Below are 19,745 nucleotides of genomic sequence, written 5' to 3'. Positions count from 1 at the left end.
TTATTTGTTTCCCCCTTATTCTAAGTGATTCTTGCCTCAGATCGTAGAGCAATGAAAATATAAGGGGAGTCTTTGCCTATTTTGCCTACCCACAAGCAGCCTCTCTAGCAAACCCAGAACTAAACTAAGCCCAGCTTCATAAACCAAATGTGTAGTATCAGCCTTTCTTAATTGGGATGCAACCCTGATTCTGCAAAGTTCTAAGCACCCTTCACTCCATATACAGCCAACTTATCAGTAATTGCAGCAACCTGCCTGGAACTTGTCAGAAGGTGCCCAGGTTTACAGGAGGGAGGAGTTTGGAGGAGGCAACAGGGAGTTAGTCTGTGTGAAGATGGCTGGAATGCTAGCTGCAGTTACAGCATCTCCATAAATAGTTCTCTTAATAAAGAGCCAGTTTGGTTTCACAGGCAGAGTCCTCTGATGTTATTTATTACCCAGCATGCAGTAGATCAAGCATAGTGGCAATAATGAAGACTTCAGCTGGAGTTTGTGGGTGCTCATACTCTCGGGATCATGATCTTTGGCTGTGTCACAGAGGAAAAGGCTGACACAATGCATTTGGTCTGAAGTCATTATTGACTTTATTTGAAGTTGAAGGGTATTTAGTACCTTTCAGGATGGGGCCAAAAGGTGGCAGAATAGGGAAACTGGAAATGTTGTAGGGAGCTTCACACACCCCATTCCAACATGTATATACACTTTATAACCTCAGTACTAAGGCTTCATGTTCCCAGTGACAGCAACTGGCAGGAATAAATCTGCAAAGAAATGCAAGACCATAGTATGAGAGGGAGGTAAATTTGGGGTTAAAATGGATGAGGTGCAGTAGAACGATATGGTAGAGAAGCCAATATACACTCTGTAATTATAACGGGCTTTGCAAAGAAAAGCAGCTAGGCAAGAAGAGGACTCCAGGTGGGTGTTTACTCTTTATTAATGCATCTCACTACCCTGGTTGATGTTTATGTTTGGCACAACCGCCACCTGTTTCCTCTCTCTCTGCCCTTGACAGATAGTTTGCTGGAAGCAGCGGAGCAGCTTGCAAAGCAAGACACAGGTGGAAAACTTCCTAGGGGAAGCAACAATTTTATTGGAGTGTTTTACACCAGGCCTACAATAAATTACCATCCACATCCTCATTTCATCCGTCTCTGGCATGCATTCTCCAATGCTAATCAGAATTAGCCCAAAGCTCCTGCCACTCTTCCAGCCAGATGTCTCCTAAGATCCATCGTGAATAGATTAAAAAAATAAATAAATCTGTGATTAAACTTGGCCCCTTCTTCACTAAATAGGAAATAAGAATTGAACATTAGCAACAAATGAATATTTTTTCCACACAATGTGCCTTCTTGCATGATTCTTTGCCTTGAGAATTAATTAGCACTTACTGAGCACTATGTGCTGAGTTAACGTTACCTGAAGTTTGCCAAGTGAAATTAACTTCCTCACCAATCAATGTACATGCTGTGCCACACTTTGGCACAGTGGGACATTTCTGTTCAGAAGGTGGAGCATGTAGATTATTGATAGAGATGGGTCTTGTTATAGGTGCGGCTGGTAGTACTGCTTTATTAGGATGAAATTTTCCACGTCAGGGGTCTTCCTTGGGTGGAATGTTTTCGGAATCTTTCAGACAAAACAATGTCGCTGTTTCTGAGAACGAGGCTAGGGGAAAATGTGTTGTTTTGCCCATGTTCCAAAATGCTGGCAACTTTTTCTTTTGAGAAGCTCTGGCATGCTCATACTTTGGAGCAGAGGTTTGAATTTTAGCAAGGTGTGGTGGCCTTGAGCCATCCCTTGGAAAAACATGCTCCCATTTGACCAAGTTATAAAAAAAAATTACAGTTCACACGTGCTCAGTAGAGACTTCTTAGCATTGAGCAGCTAAATTCCTGGAAGATTCTGTCTGAACTGAGAATGTTCCAGCCTGAGGCTGAGCAGGTTGTTTCCTGTAACTGTAGCTCTGGGCTGCTGCAAGCCAGGCTGGGTCTGGGTCTGGGTACCTGAACTGAGAGCAAAGAACCTGTCACTCCTGTGCTTTCAATGCCTCCCCTGCTGGGTCCACTCAGCATGAGGAGGGAAGCTGCCCAGTTTGAAAGAAGAAGGGACAACAGCCAAAGGTGGGTAGGGGGAGTAGGGTGGGACAAGGTGCCAGGTGGTGAGGGATGGAGGCTCAGGCTGGTGGGCGGGGAGGGAAACTGTAACTGAGAGTTGGGATAAGGGGAGATTAGGACTGTCTGGCAAAAAGATTGGGACCGGGAGCTGGTGGCAGAGAAGAGATGGGTTGGTAGACAGTGTGTGTGGGGGTTGCTGAAATTGAAAGATGGGGAGAGGGAGTGGCTGAGCAAGGAGACAGAGACTGGGAGCCAGTGGGATGGGGGGAAGGAGATTACAGAGAAGAGAAGAGAGATCTGATGAGGAGCCAGGGTCTAGAGGGAGAACAGGGACTGGTTGGGTTAAGGATCTGGGGAAGGGGACACTAAGATTGGATGAAGAGTCTAGGGAGGGAGATTGGCATGGGGAGTCAGTGGAGATTGGGAACACGGGCGAGGATAGGGTGGGGTGACTGGAAGCCAGGATGGGGGAGAGAGAGAGCTCAGATGAGGGGCTGGTATGTGGGGAACTTGGACTGTCTGAGCAAGGAGACTGGAGCCAAGGAGCTGGCATGTGGGGCGGTGGGGAGGGACGAGCAAGGATATTGGGACTGGGGGAGACTGGGACTGGGGTGGGGAGTGTGAAGAGGAGAGACTAGGACTTCCTGAGAAAGGAGACTGGGACTGGGATGAGAAGCCAGAGAAGTGGAGGCTAGGCCAGGTTAGGCAAGGACAATGGGGCTGGGACAAAGAACCAGGGATCATAGGATCATAGGATTAGAAGGGCCCTCAAGGGTCTTCTAGCCTAACCCCCTGCCAAAGTGCAGGATTTGTTGTGTCTGAACCATCCGAGACAGATGGCTGTCTGAGGAAGACAAGGAAGACACCGGACTGGGACAGGCTGGAAGGGATGGGGCAGAAGGGATCACACTTGTGGGGAATGGGTGGAAGAATCTGTGCCCAATAGAGAACACTCCCCTCTCAAGCCTGGAATGGAACCCAAGTTACCGTAGTCTCACCATTCCTCTGCTCTCAGCAAATATCTGTGAAATCTAGTGGCAAAGTGTCCATCCCCCTTTAGCGCTGGTCCACATAACAGATAACAACCTAACAGTGCTATCAATTATTCCATTAGCTCCAGTGACAGAGATCTGTGGGGCAGATCTGAAGTTTCCAACTCTGATGATAAACACTATGTGTGCATGTGGGGGCGCAATATGATGCCACGTGAGGGAATTTTTGTTTTGTCAATTCGTTTTTTTAAAAACCTAGGAAATTACACATCCACAAAAACTCTGTAAAAGAACATTATTTAGGATGCAAAATCAAGCACTCAGATGGGGCAACCGTATTTATATGCACTGGGATACAGTCTTTCATTACACAATCACATTTTTTTCCACCAGTCCCATGCCTCATTCAGTGCACAGGATGGACCTGCTCCGCTCCACGTAGTGCAGGAGACTGTTGTCTGTAGGATCCCTACCTCATTTGTTACAGAAGTTGGACAGTGCGCAGTTCATGAGGCAGGGGATGGCAGGAAGAAAAGGGAGGGTCTCCTAGATAAGTCCGCTGAATGCTGCCCTGGAGAGCTGGATTCTATCCCAGCCTCTGCCACAGAGTTCATGCGTGTTGCTTGTAAAGTCATTTAAACCACATTTTTCACAGCTGCTCACTAATTGTGTGCCCTCATTTTCTGGGTGCTCATCTTGAGACCCTGGGGTCTGATTTGCAGAAGTGCTGAGCACTGACCACGGCAGCTGAAGTGAAGGGGAGCTGTGCCTTGAACACATACATTACTGTTTAATGCAAAGTGCTCTGAAAAAAACAAGGTCCTACATACCTCAAATCAGCCACCCAAAATTAATGGAAACTGTTGACCTTAAGCTCAGTGCCTCAGTTTCCCATCTACGAAATCGGGATAACAGCCCCCCCCTTAAACACAAATACATGGATGATGTGAAGATAAATTCATTAATATTTTGGAGCACTCAGATACTACAGTGACGAGTGCTATGGAAAAGCCCACAAGGAAATTCATAATTCTGTCTTCAGAGCATGGTTTGAATAGTGTGCAGCAAATAAGGCTTGGGCCACACATTGAACAATGAGGAGAAAACGAAATATTGAATAGCTGCTCGTTAAGTGAGCACTGTCCATATGGTGCATTGAATGAGACCGGATGCAGCGGAATTATGTGCCTATTTAATTAAAGACTACATCAAGGCTAGGTGGGGGTTGCAGTGGATCACAAATTGAATATCAATTGACAATGTGATGCCACTGTGAAAAAGGCTAAGGGGGACCTGAGAATAGTCTTCAAATACGTTAAGGGCTGTTATAAAGAGGACAGTGATCAATTGTTCTCAGTGTCCACTGAAGTTAGGACAAGAAGTAATGGGTTTAATCTGCAGCATGAGAGATTTAGGTTAGAAATTAGGAAATTTTTCTAAGGATAGTTAAGCTCTGGAACAGGTTTCCAAGGAAGGTTGTGGAGTCCCCGTCATGAAAGGTTTTTAAGAACAGGTTGTACAAACACCTGTCAGCAATGGTCTAGATTTACTTGGTCCTGCCACAGTGCAGGGAACTGGACTTGATGACTTCTCAAGGTCACTTGCTGGAGGATTCTCTGCAGTTTGAGGTCTTCAAACCACAATTTGGGGACTTCAATAACTCAGACATAGGTTAGGGGTCTGTTACAGGCAGGGCCGGTGCAAGGATGTTTCGCGCCCTAGGCGAAACTTCCACCTTGTGCCCCCCACCCCCGCCCTGAGGCGCCCCCCACAGGGCAGCTATCCCCCTCCGCCATGAGGCGCTCCCTCTGCGGCAGCTCCCCACCCCCTACCCTCTGCCCTGAGGCACCCCCACAACCCAGCTCACCCCTGCTCCGCACACGAGCACCCCGAGCACGCCGTCGCTGCTTCACTTCTCCCACCTCCCAGGCTTGCAGCACCAATCAGATTAGGTGCCGCAAACCTGGGAGGCGGGAGAATTGAAGCAGTCACGGTGTGCTCGGGGAGGAGGCGGGGCAGGGGTGAGCTGGGGCAGGGAGTTCCCCTGCGTGCCGCCCCCCCCATTTGCTGCAGGTGGTCCTCTCCACGCTCCCCTGCCCCAGCTCCCTCTGCCTAAATGCCGGCAGTGACCAGGGCAGCCGAAGATCTGGCTGCTGCGGTCGCTGCCGAAGAAAATGGCGCCTCCCAAATCCCAGCACCCTAGGCAACCGCCGAGGTCGCCTAAATGGTTGCACCGGCCCTGGTTACAGGAGTGGGTGACTAGATTATCATAACGGTCCCTTCTGACCTTCAAGTCTATGAGTCTCTTCCAGCCCTACATTTCTCTGAGTCTATAATGCACACACAAAAAGGGGGGCAAATGAAGGTTGCACAGGCCACCTGAATTCTGGATTAATGAATTTCTGAGTGCTTCACTTTGCATTCTTAATAATGTTCTTTTAATGTAGGGTGTTTTGTGTGTAAATATCAAGATTACTGTAGTGCTCCAAATGCTGTAAGCACCTTTCAAACACAGAGGAGCCAGACTGGGGAAACAATCAAATAATAATAATAATAGGACACAGTCCCTGCCTCAGAGTGTATAACAGGGGTAGGCAACTTATGGCACGCGTGCCGAAGGCAGCACTTGAGCTGATTTTCAGTGGCACTCACACTGCCCGGGTCCTGGCCACCAGTCTGGGGGACTCTGCATTTTAATTTAATTTTAAATTAAGCTTCTTAAACATTTGAAAACCCTTATTTACTTTACATACAACAATAGTTTAGTTGCACGTGAAACCTTAAATTACAGTGAATAAATGAAGACTCGGCACACCACTTCTGAGAGGTTGCCGACCCCTGGTGTATAATCTAAAAGACAAAGATAGTTGAAGAGTGAGGGAAAATAGGTACAATATCTAGGCAAAAAGATCAGCCCAATAGACACCTCTCTTATTATTATTTATCATTATTATTATTATGGCAGCATTTAAAATATTTACATTGCAAGCACTTTAGTGCAGGGACTAGGTCTTTGTCTTCTCTGAAGCACCTCGAATACTCAGAGGCAATAGAAAATAATAAATGAATAGTCATAGCTATGACTAACAACAGTTGTTCTCCCTGAGCGTGAGGCCAAGTATTGGTCCTAGTTGGGTCAGTGGGCTAAATGCAGAGGTGGAGTGTAAGATGATGCAAATCAGACTCTTCGAGCACTATGACATGCTCCATTTAAATGGACCAAGATTTCTGTTAAAAAATGTATTAGTTGCCATCCTACAGATTAAAAGCCATAAACTACCTTTTGTGTCCATTGTCTTTCCCAGCCACAAATTCACTATTACCTACCAATCAGAAATTACGGTTGTTTGCTTGTATAATGAATTACATGTGCTAAGTCTCAAGTATCTATATTGAGTCAGAAGCTATAGTTTGTAAGTCTAATCAAGCTTAACATTTCCACAAAGCAGTTAACATGGAATTCGTGGAAAGATGCTCTTCCCTCCGATAGATTAATGACTTAGTTGACAAACGTATAGTTAACTAAATCTACTGTCTCAGAACAGTATCCGTGGACAGGCAAGACAAACAACTCACTGATTTGGCACTGCGACAACAGCCAGGGGATATTAATGACACCAAATCCACAAAGGGATTAGTCAGTCAAATAAAAATAGAAACAAAGTTAGTGCTTTATATGAAAAGACAAAGAAGGTTAACAGCAACTTGGCTAGGGCAATTCAGAGAGAGAGAGAAGAAAATTAAAGAACATTCAGTAGAAATGGGTGAATAATCCGAAAAGACTAATTAGTTCTCATGTTTCTGTTTGCAAGTTGACTGTGACCAGGTTGTGATTACTTATTGTTTAAAATAACTCATCAAAAACCTTCCCGCAAATAATGCTTGATCTGTAGATTGTTCATGAGCAGCTTATGGCAAAACTGGGCTCCTAGGCGCTTCAGTAATACAAATAAATAATAAATAATAATATTGGGCATTTAAAATTCAAGCCATTTTGATTGTCCACATAGGTCTCATGGTATGCTTCTGTGCCCTGATTGGAGAAGGATAACTCTCAGAATGAATCAGGTGTCTGGTGCAAATAGGCTCATGTACAAATCTAAAATCAGAGGTTACCAGTGACTTCCTTTCTATGAATAGTTACAAGACTGTTCTGCAATATTCATGCAAAATGTGCTATTTCTGCAGCCTTTCCTGCCAGTGATCCCATCTGAGCCTACAATGACTCAGTCTCTCCTTGCCACTCCCTGATATTTCACTGGTAACCAGTGATTTCACATGTGTCTGACGAAGTGGGTATTCACCCACGAAAGCTCATGCTCCAATATGTCTGTTAGTCTATAAGGTGCCACAGGACTCTTTGTCACTTTTTAGTGATTTCTTGGTTGATCACAGTGGTTGCCATGCTGAGGCATGTTTGGTGATGGTTTTGCAATGGATGTAGCCACTAGACTGTAACTGTATATGGGTGTGGTTCAGTCTGCTTGACTCTGTCCAGCACTTGCTTTGCACATCCCCTTAGTCACACTTTTCAGGAGGATGAATGTTTGCCCATCCAGTTCAGTTTCACCTGTGCAGTTTTCCTCCCAATGGGCTTGGGAAAGATAAAAAGAAGGTACAAGTTATTGGGCCCAAATTTTCTGCCGCCATCACAGGGGCAGACTTAGCTCTCAATCAAACCAGAGCTTAGAAGTCAACTGGTGGTTAAGTACAGTCACAGCTCAGGCTATGTCTACACTACCTCTGGGATCGACGCTCTGAGATCAATCCACCGGTGGTCAATTTAGCAGGTCTAATGAAGACCCACCAAATCAACCGCAGATAGCTCTCCAGTCGACCCCTTACTCTACCCCCAACGAGAAGAGTAAGGTAAGTCGACGGGAGAGTTTCTCCCATCTACCCCCCACGGTGTAGACCCCGCGGTAACTTGACCTAAGGTACATCAACTCCAGCTACATTATTCACGTAGCTGGAATTGCATAGCGTAGGTCGACTTACCACAATAGTGTAGACATAACCTCAATATGTTATTACAATGTCTCCTCTAACATATTTCCCTCAAGGGAATTTCAGCTTGGACCTAGTCAATGCCATAGCATGCTATAATTTCCCATGACAAGCTGAATGTGTGTTGTCCCAGTGAGCCTTTTTTACATGCAATATTCTTCTGTAGCTTATGCACTCATGAAATTGTTGTGCCACTGTTTTTTTGTGGACGGCACCTTTGTGTTTCTAAGAACTCTGCCTGATGGGGGAGAGAGCAGCCATCTTTGTCTCAGAGTTCCTAGAGCCTGCTGATAGGAGACATACACTGTGCTCTCTCATAGGTATTATATTTGGTTTTTGTTTTCTTTTCTTTTGGCTGTTGTTTTTGTTCAGCTAATACAAAAGGAATTCAGTAGAAAGCCAGCACTGTTTTGGTGGCTGAGGAGAAAGGTTTAGAGAAGAGTGAATGAACAAGGGAAAGAGCATTTGACAGCTTGTTCTTTTTAAAAGCTCTTAGATGATACTAGATAATGGCTAACGGGAGGCCAAATTCTGCTGTCAGTTACACAATGTAAATTCAGAGTATTGCCATTTACTTCAGTGGAGTTAGACCAGATTTACACCAGGTAGCTGACTTCATCCATTGTGCAAAACGCTCAGAATATCACCAGGCACTTTTCTTTTTTGTAGATTTGTTTCTAGATCTATTTTATTTGCTGTTGTTAGTTGATTAATGATAAGGACTCGGATAAGATTCTGTTCCAGATATAGTCACTGGAGAAGCGGTAGCACAAATAACAAAGAGTTCTGCCAGCAAATCTATAAATGCAAGAGGAGTTAGCTCTGTTCTCATGCAGCCAAAAAGGGAATTTACATACCCCAATCTACCCCAGTCCTATACCCTGAACTTTGTATTGGCCATTTAGGGAAACTTCTGGACACCAGGAAATCTAGGATAATGGTAATCAGATGGCTTCATTAAGACAGATTCACAGAGGCACTACGTTATCTGGGATGGCGTAAGTACGGATGGTGTGAGGACAGTGTTACTCAATGACACTGGACTGCAATGATTCTGAAAGCACACAGTACACAAGAGGCCTTCACAGCAAACTGATCAGAGAGCAGACCTACAGTCCTCTCTTGCGTAGCCAGTGGAACAGCACAGCATTGAAGGACAGGGTTGGTGATCTAATGTCGAGTCGCTTGATGCTTATGACTTGTACTTTGCCAGGCACAGCCAGAGACAGGGAGAAAAAAACCCTGCTGATTGAAGCCTACACCTGTTCTCCTGACGCCAAGAACATTATGCACAGTTGTCTGGCTGGGTGTTAATAACAGTGCAGGAGCCTGTTGTGTTAGTAGTGGCCCTGTTCCTTTGGATGATTCACTGTTTTTAAGCAGCTATGCCAATAATGTGCATCCTGAAGACCAGACAGTCTCCTGATAATAGGGTGATTCAACTGCCTTCTTGCTGAAAGGTCACCTAGGGCCAGATTTTCCAAGTTATTTATGCCCCTAACATGCAGATAGGCAGCTAATGGAATCTTCAGAAGTGCCTCAGTAGTCCCCTAACTCCCAGTGACGTCAATTGGTTTGAATGGTTGTTAGGTGCATAACCCTGCTTAGGTGCTGCTGAAAATGATATGGGACACCTACCCGCCTCATTAGGTGGCAAAATACCTTGGGAAATCTGGCCACTGGAACTTTTCAGCATGATTCTAGGTATTTTAGTTTGATAAGCCAGTGCCATTTTGAGAAACATGGACACACAATAACATAGATCTGGATTTCGGTCAGATGCGCTAGTGTCTGACCTCTGTTTTAGTCACTTACCTCTATGGAAAGTGGTTGTAGACCATTACCAGATCACACCAGTGGTAGTGTTTTACACTCACATTGCACTGGTGTCAAGGACTAGGGATTCTAACCCATCATCTGAAAGATGCTTCAGGAGTAGCTAAGAAGTTGAGGCCACTGTAGTGCAAAAACACTTTCTTTTAGGCATTGGAAGATCAGTGTCCTGCCAAGATAGAGAGAATGATTACATGTCATGGCAGATATGGCTACATATAGGACTAACTGTAATATTAGAGAGAGATGTTTGAGGCAATATCAAATACTTGTGGAATGAAAAGTCAACTGAACTTTGTCACCTTGGAACGTTTTGATTACATAAATTAAACTATGAATATTGTAGTGATTTTCTACAAATATTCATCCTGATTTCTAATTAAACTCTGGCTCACGGTCACACCTCCATGACATTTGCTTTGACCAAATATTCCAGTGAGTTTATTGGCTGGAACATTTATGAAAACTGAATATCGTCATTGAATATTAAAAGAATATTTGCTGAAAGCACATTTTTAATTTGCAAACACAGTCTTGACATCAGAAACCTAATTCTAATAGTTATTCTCATCCATTCAAAGAACAGAAATATACCACATGACCTATGCATCCAACGATAGCTATCTTGAATTTTGAATTTCAACTATTACATACTCATAAGAAACAGAAAGTACAGACAATCACACTCAGATTGTTGTTATCAACAAAAAATGAAGTTATCAAATTCATTTGAAAAAATCGTGGATGAATCACAAAAAACAGAGGAATTTTGTTAAGTTATTTGTTATGAATTATTTGACAGCTTTATAAATATAACAATTCATACCATAAGGACAATAAATATAGTGAAACCTCCAACAGGCAACCCTGTGTCTTAAACAATCAATTTAATTTTCCCCAAGTTTTCCAGTATAATTTTGTTTTACTTTACCCTCTATTGAGGTTATCTATCTAACCAAAATAGTGCAGAGTGCTGGGGTCCTACTGGATTCATTCCTGCTGCACGACATCCCCACTGATACAGTGGTTAGAAATGTCTTCCTTCTATAGCTAGCCAGAAGACTGCATCTCTTCTTCTCTGTTACAGCCCCGCCCATGATGATCCATGCCTTTTTCACTTCTAGACTAGACCACCACAATGCATTCCACCAGGGAGTGATCATGGAAGCTACTGGTTATTTATCTCCTCACAAAGGCGACAAACATCATGTCGATGCTCCAAATTCTTTACTGGTTCCCAATCCAAGAGTTCGATCCAACGTCCAGAAAGTCAATGGAAAGACATGCATTGACTTCAGTGGGAGCTGGATCAGGCTTTAATGCTGGATCATCTGGTTCAAGGAGTTTTTCCTGATCTTCAAAGCACTCAGTGGCTTCAGACATGCTCTTTCAATAGCAACATTTTCCTAAGTCCCTACTACAGCTATGATCAATGGGACATTTTGGTCAGGTCCTCCACGTGAAAATAGCTGGGGCTGGGAACAAAAGGTTCCTGGTGGAAGGGCTCCAGGCAGAGTTTAGATAGCAGAGTGAGCCTCACTTTTAGGACACATTGCAAGACTACTTTGCGCAGGTCTTCTCCAGTCCAGTTACAGAATGACCAGGAACATTCTCCTGGAAGACACCCATCATGCACTCAACATGCTGAGGATACCAGATAAATGAAGGGATGGAAGGAGAGTTTGGGGCCTTTGCGGACAGGACTTATGAGAATCTCATTTTTCTACATAGCACCTAACCACTGCATTGCTAGATTAGATGCCTCCTTTTCTGAGTGTGGAATCCAGTGTTGCTCTGCATAAGTGCTGTTTTGCTGAGATTGTATCCTTAGGATGGTGCGCCCTTAGCAATGGCTGCAGCTATAATTAACATTCTCTTGCATTATCTCATTTTTTCATAGAAATAGAAGCTTCACAAAAATAGGCAGAGGAGCGAAAGCTGATTGAGCTGTACGGCTCATTGCCTCAGTTGCACTTCAGTTTATTCAGCTCTGGGAGACGTTACCGGCTCCCCCAGTGTGCCCTGTGTTAAGAATCAAAAAATCTCTTTGAAACCAGTAGTCTTTCACATCAGCAAAACTTTGTTAAAGTTGTACACTTTGTTGCCTGATCTATAGATTACGAATAAAAATTCCCACTTATCCCTTTGAGGGTTGACACGTTCTTGTCCCAAGATCAGGCCCAGTATTATTAAAATTATTCTATAGCTGGGAACCCCAATGTGCACAGGGGCAACACTCACACTAGAGGAACTCTTTTATATTTACAAATAAATAATTTATTAATACATTTAACAAAGTCTCACACATGCTAACTCAGTAAGGTAGATAGAGATAATGCAGAAAGTACATCTGAACATCCATATTCACACCATCCCTTGCAGAACAACCTGAAATGCTAGCCATTCTCTTCCTCATCACTGTCACCTTCCTCATCTTCACCAGAGGCCATCATCCTGGCCCCTCCCAAAGGCTACATCTCTCTCTCCTACTGCCCCCAGGCTGGGATGCCACTTTTATGTTACGCTGATATTACCATGTCTATTGCATATTCAGTAGGGGTTTCTACCCCATTTCTTATTAGTATTTCCTCCCTTTGCCAATGTTGAGGTGTCTTTCCTCCACCAGTTAGTATATTGATAATTTCACCCCATTATCATGTATTTCAATTCATTGCCATGGCTCTCTTGTGGTCAGATGTTCCATCCAAAACCTTCCAGAAGCTGGTATCTGTTCATGTTCTGTTGTTGGCTGATGTCATTATAGACAAAATTACCCCCTACACTCTACTTCCAGTTCCCCAAAATATATGATTTACTGAGTTTATCTATGCCAAAGTTCGCAGGCCTCAAGCCTCATGCTAATTGCGGAAGCCAGTATCTTACAGGATACAAGCCTGTAGTTTCCTTTCATTACAGCTAAATATAATAAAGCAGAATATAATGCAAAGCAGTGAATATAGCAGAGATAAGCTGCCCCACTAGGCTACCTCTTAAAGAGTAAGGATAAGATAATCTCCATAGCTCTCCATGGGAGATGAAATCTTGCTGCAGATGATGCTATGTTGCTGAATGCACTACCATGTCTATCGCAGAGAGAATGGTAAAGAAAAAAGAAAGAAGACCAGGGACACCTCCAACAGTTCTGACAGGTGAAACAGGAAGGGACTACAAAACTAGGCCCCTGGCCAGCAAAGTAAACTATACTATTGTGGCCAGCGGCGTATTATCGCCTAGGCCAACAAGGCCTAGGCCTAGGGCATCAAATTTGCAAGGGCAGCAAATTTGCTCACGCCTCCTCCCCAACTCTGCCCCTTCCCCAAATCTCTGGCCCGCCTCCTCCCCCAGGTGCACTGCGCTTCCCTCCTTCCACCTCCCTCCCAGGCTTGTCGCACGAAAGCGCTGGGAGGGAGGGAGAAGCGAGTAGCGGCACACTCAGAGGAAGTGGAGCAGAGGTGAGCTGGGGCCCGCGAGGGGCCGGGAACCACTCCCTGCCCCAGCTCATCTCCTCTCCACTGCTGCCATCCCCCGAGTGCCACAATTCCCCTGCTCCCCCCTCCCTCCCAGGCTTGCTGCATGAAAGCGCTGGGAGGAAGGGAGGGAGAAGCGAGTAGCGGCGTGCTCGGGGGATAGCGGAAGTGACCTGGGGCCGGCGGCCACAGGGAGTAACTCTTTGGAGGTGAGGGGCAGGGAGCCGCTCCTTGCCCCAGCTCACCATCACTCAACCTCTGCCATCCCCCGAGCACGCCACAACTCCCCTTCTCCCCACTCCCTCCCAGGCTTGCCGCAGGGGAGCAGAGGTGAGCTGGCGCAGGCATGAGGGTGCGGCGGGGGCGGCAATTTTTTGAGGGCGTAGGGGCGGCAAATTTGTTAATCCGCCACTGATTGCGGCTGCTTTCTGCACAGAAACCTCTCCAGCTAATAAACAAATTCAGCCTTTGTCCAAAAATAATTATTTATGATATAGTAAAATATTAATGGGAATATGGAATACATGGACCAGCTCCCTCGGCTGTAGCTCTGTTGATTCTGACGGAGCTGTGCCAGTTTACACAAACTGCGGGTCTGACCTAATGCTAAGACATCGCTACAGCATGTCAAAGTTCTTGACCAGAAAATACCCTGTACTATCAGAAAGAACAAACTAAGAGATACAACTCTATATACAGTAAGCTTTAAATTACAGGGGACTCCTGTTTATCCATACTGCTGGGATGGCATCAAATATGTTTGGCTAATTGGATATTCAGCTATCTGGGAATCAATAGACCAAAGAAACACACTGATGGTTCCTTAGACAAGAAGGTTTATATCGTGGGAGTTCAGATAACTGAAATTATACTTGATCTCTGTGTCAAAAGGAGTTTGCAGGGGCTGCTGTTGAAGACTGCAACTCCATAGCTTAAATAGAGTATCACAAGCAGTCAACTCTGATCCCATTTGCTGCACAGATTTAGCCTCCTGAATGCCCCACTCGCGTGCCTCGTGTCTCAGATTGCCTCCTTATGTTTTGGGCAAGGGTAAGATTTAGGCTTTATAACAATATTGATAACAAAATGTGCAGATCCCGGGAGGAAAGGGCAGAAAGGCCATTTGTATTCAGTACCAGATCACACAGGCAAACAGTTTCCTAGAGTGCAAACAGCTACAAGCAAGGTGCATCACTGCCATGCTTGGATATTCCAGGGGATACACAGAAACATATGAAAGCAATAAGCCAGCCAGTCCCTTGGGGGCAGAACACATTAAAAGTCCTGCAGTCTGCTCTTTGCAATCTGCTAACCTGCTAATCCCAAATGCCTGGCTGAGCAGCCAGCAGCTAGATAACGAATGGGATGACAGACCTGGAGAATACACACCATGCTAGGGAACAGCATTCATTGGTTTGCTCTGTGGCAGCCTTGAAAACGGGTCTGTCTGCTCATCCCATAAGCACCTTTGCTCACACTTTCTTCTATGCAGCCCGTGATGCATGGAACAGACTCACCAAAGTAATCTGTAAAGCCACTACCCTGTCTTGCTTTGTGCTGTTCCCCAGTGTCAGAAACATGCGTTTGCAAGGTTTTCTGAGAATCTCTCCCTTGGTACTTCAAGGTCGATGGATCTATTATGTGCTTCTATTCTAAGGCTCTCTGAGTCTAAAAATAAAAGATAGGTGATAAACAAGAAAGGTTAAACAGACCTGGGGAACTTTGAACACAAATTCTGTCTGGAAGTAGAAATTATCACATCAGAGATGGAAGCCAAACTCAAGCATCTTAATGGAACCAAATAGGGTGTGGGGGAGATCATTTCTATCCAAGAATATTAAAGGAATTAGCACATGAAATTGCAAGCCCAACACCAAGGATTTTTAATGAATATGTAAACTCGGAGGCTGTGCCCCATGATTGGAGAACTGCTCATATAGTACCTATAATTAAGAAAGAAAAAAAAAGTGATCCTGGAAACTAGAGGCCTGTTAGTTTGATCTTAGTTGTATCAAGGTCTTAAAACAAATTTTAAAAGGGAAAGTAAGACATAGAGGTAAGTGGTAATTGGGATAAATACAGCATAGTTTTACAAAAGGTAGATCAAGCCAGACCAAAACTGATCTCTTTCCTTGAGAAGATAATTGATTTTCTAGACAAAGGAAATGCACTAGATCTGGATTTCAGTAAGCATTTTATACAGTTCCAGATGGCAAATGATTAGTTAAATTGGAGACGATGCGGATTAATGTGAGACTCGAAGGTGCATAAAGAAGAGATTAGACTAGAAGGGGTCATACTGAACAGTGAACTGTCAGGCGTGAGGGGGGGCTACTAGTGAACTTCCTCATGGATCAATCTTGGGTGGATCTTATCTAACATTTTCATTAATGATCATGCCCACATACAATATCGTATAAGAAGATTTGGAGAACCTTGAAAACTGGAGTAATAGAAATGAAATGAAATTTAATAATGTGAAGTGAAAGGTCATGTACTTAGGGACTAACAAGTTGTTATGTTATAAACTGAGGACTTACCAGTTGGAAGTGACAGAGTAGAAGAAAGACCTGGATATATGAGTTGATCACAGGATGATTATGAGCCAACAGTGTTATGCAGCCCTGAAAAAGGCTAGTGCAATCCTCAGATGCATTAGGCAAAATATTTCCGGTAGAGAGAGGCAAGTGTTATTACCATTGTACAAGGGAACTAGTGACACCTGGAATACTGTGAGCAGTGCTGGTCTCCCATGTTTAAGAAGGATGAATTCAAACTGGAACAGGTGCTGAGATGGGCTATTAGGATGGTCAGAAGAATTGAGAACCTGGTTTATGAGAAGAGCTTTAAGGAGCTTGGCTTGTTTAGTCTGACAAAATGAAGGCTGAGGGGAAATTTATTGCTTTCTATAAATACAAGGGAGGGAGAGGAGTTATTTTAGTTAAGGGGCAATGTTGGCACAAGAACAAATGGCTATAAACTGGCCATCAACAAGTTTAGGCTTGCAGTTAGATGAAGATTTCTAATCATAAAAGGAGTGAAGCTCTGGAACAACCTTCCAAGGGGAGTAGTGTGGGTAAAAAACCTAACTTGTTTCAAGACTGAGCTTGATACGTTTATGGAGGGGATGGTATGATGAGGTTGCCTATAATGGCACATGACCCATCCACAACTGCTATTAGTAAATATTTCCAGTGGCCAGACATGGGACACTAGATGCAGAGGGTTTTGAGTTACTACAGAGAATTCTTTCCCAGGTGTCTGGCTGGTGGGTCTTGTCCACATGCTCAAGATCTAACTGATCACCATATCTGGGGGCAGGAAGGAATTTCCCTTCAGGTCAGACCAGGGCCAGCTCTAGGCACCAGCAAAGCAAGCACCTGCTTGGGGCAGCCCATTTGCAGCGGCGGCAGGGACCCAGCCTGGGAGCTGAGAACCAACAGGGGCCCTGGGAGCTGTAGTTCCTTGGTTAGCTCCCTGCCTATAGAGCCAGCCCTGGAGCAGGGAAAGAACTACATTTCCCAGCATTCCCTTGGCCACTACCAACAGGAAAGGGAGGGGGAGGGAGTGAGGTAGCTGAGACCTCATGCTGCAGCCTGCTGTGATTGGAGAGCTGCACTGTGAAGGGTAGGGGTACCATATTTTAACATTAAAAAAATAGGACGCTCCACAGGGAGGGTAGCAGCACCCTGCCACCATCCACTCCCTCCGACTGCCCCCCACAGAAACCCCAACCCATCCAACCCCCACTGCTCCCTGTCCCCTGATCACTCCTTCCCGGGACCCCTGCCCCTAACCGCCCCCCAGGACCCCACCCCCTATCTAAGCGCCGCTGGTCCTTGTCCCCTGATTGCCCCCTCCTGGGACCCCCCCCAACTTCCCCCCAGGACCCCACCCCCTACCTGTCCCCTGACAAACCCCTGGGACTCCCATGCCTATCCAACCGCTGCCTGTCCCCTGACTGCCCCCCCAAACCTCCGCCCCATCCAACCCCCCATCTCCCTGTCCCTTGACTGCCCCCCCAGAACCCCCTACACCTTCTCCAACCCCCCAGCCCCCTTACCATGCCACTCAGACCAGCGTGTCTGGCTCCGCGCAGCGCCAGACACGATGCTGCATACATGATGCTGTGCTCCCCCGCAGAGGCACAGCCCCCCCCCCCTCGACCGCTACTGGCATGGTGTGCTGAGGCTGCAGGGGAGGGGCTCTGGCTGATGGAGGCCCCGATGCGAGCGGCTCAATCTGGCCCAGCCATCAATTTGAGGCTGCAGAGGAGGTGGGGAGCAGGGGAGAAGAAGGGGAGGGGGAGCAGGGGAGGGGCTCTGGCTGCTGGAGGCCCCATGCGAGCGGCTCAATCCGGCCGAGCCGCCCTGTCAGCCATGCCACGCTCTGCATTGGGAGAGAAATCCTGGACCTTTTGAGAGTTCTACAAATTCCTCCCGGATGGCTATTTAAAACCCCCAAAGCCGGACATGTCTGTGAAAATACGGACATATGATAACCCTAGTAGTATGCCCAAGGAATAGGCTTTGGCTCAGATATCCCCTTCAGAAGACATCCCCAGACTGTCTTAGGGATACTGGTGTGACTTCACCTTGCAGCCCCCAAAGAAGGAATTGGGTGGACTAAATGGACAGTGCCCCTCTCTATCTGAAGCCCAGCAAGGGAGGTACGTGGATCCCACCAGAAGTTAAAATGATAAGTACTACAGGACCTGGGCAGCTTTAGATACAGTACCAGGCACGTAGGAGGATTTCCACTTCTGAGCCGTGGAAGAAGGAATTGACTTTTCCTTTCCAGATTTAGCTAATATTCAGAAAGGGAATCTAGCGCCTGCCTTCCAGATTTGAACATCTCAAAATTCAGGAGTGCTCAAGCTCAATTTGGGCAGCTGTTACTTCATTTCTCCCAAATCAAATATATTGATCCACTGTAACTTGCTGTAGAAAAAGTAGGATAAAATTGAGCAAGAAATGCTTCCCAGTGGTTATTAGGACTGGAATTGCTATTTTCAACAGCCATTGCCTTTGTTTTTGTTTGTTTGTTTAAAAGGAAGACAGTGATATTGCATTGGCAAATTCCCCATAGAAAGAAAGAGTGGAACAAAAGAATAATAAAGGCACCTCAACTTTTCCTCATTTATGGAGGAGAGTCTTATAATATGCATCCAGATATCCTCCAATCACACAAGCTGAACATTGTTCCACTTTACTGCAGTTCTGTAACCATATGGGAACCAATCCTGTCTGTGTTCTGTGCACATCCAAAATTCCTGCTGAATGACCTGCCCTGGGAGCAAGTTACCAGTGACCCAGGGCTGGGGCGGAAGGAGGGTGCAGGTGGTGGGGGGAGAGCCCAGGGCTGAGGTGGCAGGGGGTGTGGGTGGAGGGGGCAGAGCCCAGGGCTGGGGCAGCAGGGGGGTGTGGCGAGGTGCCCAGGGCTGGGACGGGGGACAGCCAAAATTTTTTTTGCTTGAGGCAGCAAAAAACCTAGAGCCAGCCCTGGGTCAGACAGACTGGCAGAGATCCTGGGTTTTTTTTAAACCTTCCTCTGCAGCAGGGGGGACAGATCTCTTGCTGGTTTGAACTAAAGTAAATGGTGGATTCTCTGTAATTTTGAGTCTTTACATCAAGATATGAGGACTTCAGTAACTCAGCCAGAGGTTATGGGTCTATTGCAGGAGTTGATGGGTGAGGTTCTGTGATCTGCAGGAGGTCAGACTAGATGATCATGATGGCTCCTTTTGGCCTTAAAGTCCATGAGTCTATGAGTTATTCATAGAAAAATGAAGACATTTCTGTGTTGTGTAGAATAAGCTTGGTAAAGGCCTTGAAAAGTCAAACTTGTAGTTGTTTGTCCTTGGGGAATTTGGTGTTCTATCGGGGGGTCTAGAGGCAAGTAGGAAAGGAAGAGCTGAGAGGGCTACATCACTGAAACTCATACAAGTAAGATTGGTCTCCACTAATGTAGTGTTATTTTGCCTTTTTCTACTCTTTCCAAAATACTTTGCTTGCTATCACTGCAGCAGCATGACTGGGAGGGTGCACAGAGTGGGCCAGGTGCATCATGGGGGAGACTATATCATCAAGGTGCAACTCTCCAGCTTCACCAGGCAGCTGAGAAAGGGATTCGGCTCCCCAGAGGCAGAATCCCTCTTTGAATTTCCACTTGGCTCCCTATCGTCCCAACACAGACCTATGCCTTAATGCCACAGTCTAGCCACCATGGTCACAGGATGTTCTAGGCACCTTCCAAATATTCCAGAATGGAGACCCGAGAAGCTCACATTTTAGGCAAGCAGGCAGCGATTAGGGGAAGGGGAGCAA

The sequence above is a fragment of the Mauremys reevesii genome, linkage group 2, assembly GCF_016161935.1.
Source record: "Mauremys reevesii isolate NIE-2019 linkage group 2, ASM1616193v1, whole genome shotgun sequence".
NCBI classification, from domain to species: domain Eukaryota; kingdom Metazoa; phylum Chordata; order Testudines; family Geoemydidae; genus Mauremys; species Mauremys reevesii.
This window is presented reverse-complemented; position numbering follows the sequence as displayed.